Source organism: Myotis yumanensis, unplaced genomic scaffold (assembly GCF_028538775.1).
Source record: "Myotis yumanensis isolate MYYU_CA2020_CCGP unplaced genomic scaffold, mMyoYum1.0.hap1 SCAF_14, whole genome shotgun sequence".
Classification (NCBI taxonomy): Eukaryota; Metazoa; Chordata; class Mammalia; order Chiroptera; family Vespertilionidae; genus Myotis; species Myotis yumanensis.
In genome coordinates, this window is record NW_027223765.1 from 2,323,221 (window position 1) to 2,329,220 (window position 6,000).

Genomic DNA, 6,000 nt, shown 5'->3' on the forward strand with positions numbered 1-6,000 from the left:
GCGGCCCCGCCCTCACCAGGCCCAGGTCCCGGGACCCTGCCCGGGGAATGGGAACACTTTCAGGGCCGCCGGGAGGAGGCGCCGCCCGGGAGCTGCGGCGGGTGCGAACGCGCCATGTGCCAAATGGGGAGAATGAATTTTACACCCAGACAAAGTGACTTTTATCATGTTAACGACCGCGGTTGGCGCATCACGTCTGCGCAGTGAAATCGGCCCTGGATGCCTTTCTCTTAGTTCTGCTTTTAAATGAAGGCATTTCCCCCTCGCACACAAGCCGAGCCCCTCACACTGGGGTGGAGAAGCCCGACTCAGCGGAAACAAAACGGGGGAATTAAAAGTCTTCATCTGTGCCTTCCGGCCACAACCGGCTGAGCGTGAGGCGCTGGGGGGGTGTGAGGGGCCCGGCCCCGAGGCAGGCACATGGCCCGTGCACCCCCAGGTCTCCCTGTGCCTGGACCCACCTCACCCATTCCTGCCCTCAGCTTGCCCTTCGGCACCAGGAGGGAGGGCGGCTAGAGTTTAGGTTCTTCCGATCAGAGCCGCTGTGCCCTGGCCCTCACCCAGGTCCCCCTGTCACCTCGTCACTGGGGGTGTCGGCACCCAGACCTGCCCGTCCGGCAGCCAGACTGGGCCTCCCCAGGGCCAGCCGGCGGAACCATGGCTGGGTCGGTGGCGCCCCCAGTGGCCAGCACTGGGCCCTGCATGGAAGGGGCGCGGTTTGCTGATGGGGCGTCTGGGAGAAGGAAGACTCGTTAGCCACCCCCCTGAGTCCGCAGCCCTGCACCCCGGCACAGCCCTGACACATGGCGACTCCATATTGTGTTCATCGGGAGTCAGGAAACACCATCTGACGCGGGTACAGCTGCCCGGCCGGCGCCCAGCCCGCAGGCCTTGCTCCTCGCTCAGGTGATGGGAGGGGAGCGGCCTGGCGCTGGCGGATCTGGGGACCCTCTGCCCGACCCGGCGTGCTCTCCGGAGGGCTCCCCGGGCCGGGCAGGCCGGGCTGGATGAGCAGAGATCGGCCAACAATAAGCCACCCCGCGGAGGTCATTCACCAGCATCCCAGGCCTCCGTCCGCACTGCGGCCGCTGCTGCCTGTGCCCGGGGGGAGAGGGCCGGGGCCAGGCTGCCAGGAGCGCACCAGCTGTCCGCCTCCCACCGCAAGCACCAGCATCAGCGTCAGCGCTGCTCAGGGGCCCAGTGTTGCAGTCGCCATCACTGTCCCCATCACTGTCCCCATCACTGTCCCCATCACTGTGTCCCCATCGCCGTCCCCATCGCCATCCCCATCACTGTCCCCATCGCTGTCCCTATCACTGTCCTCCGCCTGGTGCCTCTCTCCCTGGGCGCCCCGTTCGGGGAAGGGGACTCAGCAGGAAGGTGGTCATGGTGAGTAGCCCCCGCCCCAGGGGAAGGGCCCTCCGGTGCCCGCCTTTCCACCTCTGTCTCCACATCCCTGGGGCCCTAAACACTCCGCCAAAGTGACCTGTCACCACTGCCCAGGACTGTCTGAGGCCGTGGCCATGGGTCTGGCTGGTGGGGGCACCGAGAGGGGGGAGGAGCGTGAACACCCCCACTCTGGAACCTGGGCCCCAGCTCCTGACCGAGGCTTGGCCTCTGGCCCGGAGTGGAGGGCGGGGCTGACCCCAGGGCCACTGACTCCGCAGGGAGGAGCCATGGCCACCCCGGTCCCCAGTTCTGGTCCCTGTCCTGTTCCCAGCCCCGCGGAGGGGCAATCTCTCCTCCATCGGAGGGAAGGACGGAAGGAGAGATTTATTATTCCAGTCCATTACGCCTGTTTCCAGAGAAACTAATTATGGTGCATTGTTGTATTAGATACTTTGAGAAAGATTACATTTTCTTACTTTGGCCGATAAAAAAATTAAATCCATCAGTTTTCCTAAACACATTACAGTAAAGACAGACTTGCTCCTCGTAATTATTAATCAGCCGGATTTAATGCAAAGCGTTTGACTTCAGCTCAATACAGTCACGAACAATGTCCCGGGATCGCATTTGGTATTGAAACAATTTTTCAATTTATTAAAAAGTCATTAAAGAGGTTGGGGTGGGACGTGCGGGGAGCGGGCAGAGCTGCTGAGTCAGGGTGTGGGTCTGGGGGGAGGTGGCAGGCAAGGGGGGCTCTGCAGTCTGTCTCGCTCCGAGGCCAGCTCCGTCCCAGGGGCCCGCCCAAGGGGAACGGGGATCCCGAGGCCTCAGCCCCTGCCCCAGCCCTGCAGCCGCCCCCCCATGCCACCAGCCTCTGTCCCTCCCGGCTCAGCACCAAAGGACAGGGCGGTGGCCGCGGGGGTCCCTCTGGGAGCCCTGCGCCCACTTCCTGTGTGGTCCGCACAGGGCCGAGTCCCCCGGACTCCACCCCGGCGGGGAGCACCCCTCCCGCCCGCTCAGGCCCTGGAGCCCCCCTGGGAAGGACACCTGGCGTGGCCGCTCGTTCCGGTGGCTGCCCTGCTCACTCGGGCGTTTAATTGCTCCCCTGACACTTCCTACTCCCGGGAGGGATTTGCAGGGCTTACCTGCGGCCGAGCTACAAGCCCCGCGAGCTGAGTCCTGGCCCGGGTGGGAGCCGAGTGGCAGCAACAGGGCCCGGGCTCCAGCCACGGCTCAACCACAGGCCAACGGGTGACCTTGAGCAAACCCGCTGACCCTGCTGCGCCTCAGTTTCCCCTCCCGTCTGTGTCTGTCCCTCTGCCACCCAGGGCAAGTCCTGGCTCCTCCCTCAAGGGCTGCTTTCCACGCTGCCCCCTCTGCCTGGAGTGCCTCCCCTCCCCTTCCTCCCCCTCCCCCTCTCCCCCTCCCCCTCCCCTCCCCCTCCCCTGTGAACCCACCGCCCTCCTATGGCCGGTCAGGACTCTGACTTCACCGCATCCCCAAGCCCGGAAGGGGCTCTGGGTGGTCCCGTCGCCCGGGGCTGCTTCCTCTCACACCCCGTGCCCGACCGGGGCTCCTCTGTCCCCACAAGGCGTGGGCTCCAGGAGGCCAGGTCCTGTCCCCGACACCCGCCAGCGGAGCTGAGGCCTCCTGCCCGTCCTCCGCGTGCGGCCCGCCCTGCCCGGCCTGGAGCTGGCGGACTGGCCAGGCCATTCCTCCCGGGGCTGCACGGAGGGTCTGAGCCCGGAGCCAGAGGACCAGCCGATGCCGGGCCATCAGACTCTCTCGTTGTTGTTAATCCTCACGTAGAGACACGCTTCCATTGCTGTTTAGAGAGAGTGAAAGGGAGGGGGAGAGACAGAGAGAGAGAAACATCGATGGGTCGCACACGGATTGGTTACCTCCCACACGTGCCCCGACTGGGGCCAGGGATTAAGACCGCAACGAGGTACGTGCCCTTGACCGGAATCAAACCCGGGACCCTTCAGTCCGAGGAATAATGCTCGATCCACTGAGCCAAACCGGCCAGGGCTCGTAGAGTCTCTGAGTCAGTGTGGAGAGACCACAGCCAGCAGCAGGACCTCTCAGCTCTGTCCCCTACCTCTTCCCCCGCCCCCCGCCGTGCCCTGCTCTGGCTCTGCTGCCCCACTCTCAGGATGCCCCCCTACCCACCCAGAAACCCAGGGCCAGGCAGGGCTGGGGGCCAGGACTTGCATTGCCACTGACTGCTGGGTGCCCTTGGCCAGCTCTGCCTCTGATGCCTCAGTTTCCCCATCTGTATAATGTCCTCCCACCCAACACAACTGCACAGAGATGGAACCGAGGATCCAACACCTGCGTGGAGTGGAGACTCCAGGGTGGGAAGCGGGGCCCGGACACAGGGCCTGCGTGCGAGCATCAGTATAATTGGGGGTGGCCGCTGAGGTGGGGGCTGGGCCTGCTGCACGGGGCTGTCTGGCTTCCCTCAGTCACAGGCCAGAGGCTTCTGAGAAGGACCGTTGGACGCTGGGCATCCTGCCCCCTCCCCCCTGCGCCTCTCACCTGTGGGCAGGTGGAATCGTGCGCGTTCCAGACACTCCATTTCCCGGGGAACTGATGGAGGGTTTTATCTTCCCTCCTTGATCACCGGCGAGGGGAGGGAGAGGGCACGCTTGGCTCCCTCCCCCCAGAGGAGCAAAACCCAGCAGCCCGGCCACCCTGGGGCTTGGAAAATACTGTCTGAATCCCCGCCCAGCCCACCCTCTTCCCCTTATGGGGCCTCGCCAGGGCCTGGGGGGACGGGGAGGCGATGGCAGCCATTTAAGCTGTCATTGGCTCCATCAGAGGATTTAAATCACTGACAGAGTAACAGCGCCAGAGATTGCAGTGCGGGAGCCACGCGGGAACAGCTCTGCGGAGGCAGAGGAGGGGCGGGGGGGGGGAACAGGAGGTGCAGGCGGCTCAGCGGGCACTGCTCTGGCGCCTCAGTTGGGGGGACTGGCTGCCGCTGAGGCCGGCCCAGCAGGGAGCCCCTCAGCACCCTGCCCGCCCCTCTATTCAGACCAGCCCCCCGCGGAAGCCCCCACAGCCCTGGGCTCCTCCTGGGCCCTCCCAAGCCGGGGACCATTCCTGTGGCCCCCCCACTAACGGCTGAGGGCATGGCCCGAGTCTCCCCCAGTCCCCCTGTGGCTCTTGCGCCCAGGGCTTCACAGGCACGGACACCCTGGGAGGGGGTGGGGAGGGGCCGGGGGCACCTGGCAGGGAGCCTGCCTGCTCCTGCTCAAGGCACCCAGCCATTGTGTCTGATTGTACGGTATTAGCTGTAAATTACAGCCTTTGGGAGGCCGCATGTAAAAATAAAATAAAATAAGTGTCAAAAGACAGAGGAAATATTGATTCTTCGGGGATAAGAAAGGACAGGCTGGTTAAATTAAAACTTTGAGGAGAAGGGGAGTGTGGGAAGATCGTCCGCAGGACCGGAGAGCAGGCGGGGCCTGGCGGAGGGAGCCGGCGGAAGAGACTCGGTTGGTCAATGAACGTGCTGGTCCCGAGATCCCAGGAGCACAAACCATGGGGGGGGGGGCACACTCATTTGAGGGACAACAGACCCAAGAGACCCCCAATTACACTGATGCTCACACGCGGGCTTCCTACCCTGGAGTCTCCACTGCACTCGGTGTTTGATCCCCGGTTCCCTCTGTGCAGTTGTGTTGGGTGGGAGGACAGTATACAGATGGGGAAACTGAGGCACACAGAGGCAGAGCTGGCCAAGGGCACCCACCGGGAAGAACCCCAGGCCATGACTCAGGCAGGGAGGCAGCGGGGCTCAGGCGGGCCCTGGTCCTGCGGGAGCTCTCCGCGGTGCTGAATCCAGCCGCCAGGAGAGAGGCTGCAGCCGGCCCACCGGCCCTGTCATCCGGGAAGAGCCCAGGCCCCTCCCTCTCGTCCTGGGTCTGGGCCCTGGAGGGAGGCCCGCTTAGAGCCCAGCTCGCCCACCCCCTCGGTTCCCAGTCCCCTTTCCCACAAGCACTCTTCTGGTCCCTCCTCATCCCCTTCTGTCTGCGGGGAGATTCCCGGAGGCCGCGCAGCCAGGGCAGAAGCCACAGACAGATCGGCTGCGGGACGGCCGAGGCCCTGACCGCCTGGTTCCGTGTCCACAGCGACACTCCCACAGAAGCATGTCTCATTGGGGTCGAACACAGACCCCAGCCCCACGGCGCCGTGAGGCCAGGGACTCAGCACCCGGCACCCCAGGCCTGCGGGGTTGGGTTGGGGCAGGAGAACACTCAGAGGGTGGGAGCGGGGTTCAGGCCTGAGGGCGCAGGCAGGCCGCCTGGAAGGACTGGCTCCTCAGGGCTGGAGTGGCAGAAGTCACCCTCCCCACTGAGTGCCGGGGCCTCCGGGGGCTCCTCGGGGCGGGCGGGGGGGACCAGGGCAATTCTGAAGCTGCGGTTATTTTTCTAGAGGATTCCGGGCTTCCGGTTGGGGGGCCCATTTGTTTCGGCGACGAGTGAAATGCACTAAAAGGAACCCCACCCCCAGAAACAACCTCCGGGTCCTTCACTCCCTGCCACGGCCATGGCGGGAGGAGGCCTGCGGCTCCCTTCCCTGTTCCGAAGGGCCATGTGCAGG